Below are 360 nucleotides of genomic sequence, written 5' to 3' on the forward strand. Positions count from 1 at the left end.
CAGGACACCGGGAAGGCCACTGGACCCGGGGCCCGCGGAGGGACCCGTGAGCAAACCAGAGCGCTTGTAAGACGGGAAGAGCGTCTTGTGGACAGTGGGCAGCCGGGCACCTGCAGACAGGTGTGTTTAGCAAGGCAGGAGGGCTGGGCCTGGCCCACGGGCAGGTGACTGACCGAGAAGGCTGAGCCCAGCCCCATCCGCAGCCCCTGGCCGTCTTTCCAAGTCGTGAGCGTGGCGTCTCCGCCAGCCTCCCCCCACTCCGGCGCTGCCGGGAGGAGCAGGGGTGGCCACGGGCCTGCTCGGCCTGCTGTGTCCTCCGAGGGGCCGCCCTCCAGCCGTGCTGGGCCACGAGCGCGACTC

General features: G+C 70.8%; 1 protein-coding gene across 1 annotated transcript in view; it reads right to left on the minus strand.

The window, feature by feature from the left end:
- SLC6A3 (solute carrier family 6 member 3) overlaps positions 1–360 on the minus strand; it is a 66074-nt gene that overhangs the window by 43286 nt on the left and 22428 nt on the right.

This window comes from Pteropus vampyrus, unplaced genomic scaffold (assembly GCF_000151845.1).
Source record: "Pteropus vampyrus isolate Shadow unplaced genomic scaffold, Pvam_2.0 Scaffold235, whole genome shotgun sequence".
In the NCBI taxonomy this organism is placed as follows: domain Eukaryota; kingdom Metazoa; phylum Chordata; class Mammalia; order Chiroptera; family Pteropodidae; genus Pteropus; species Pteropus vampyrus.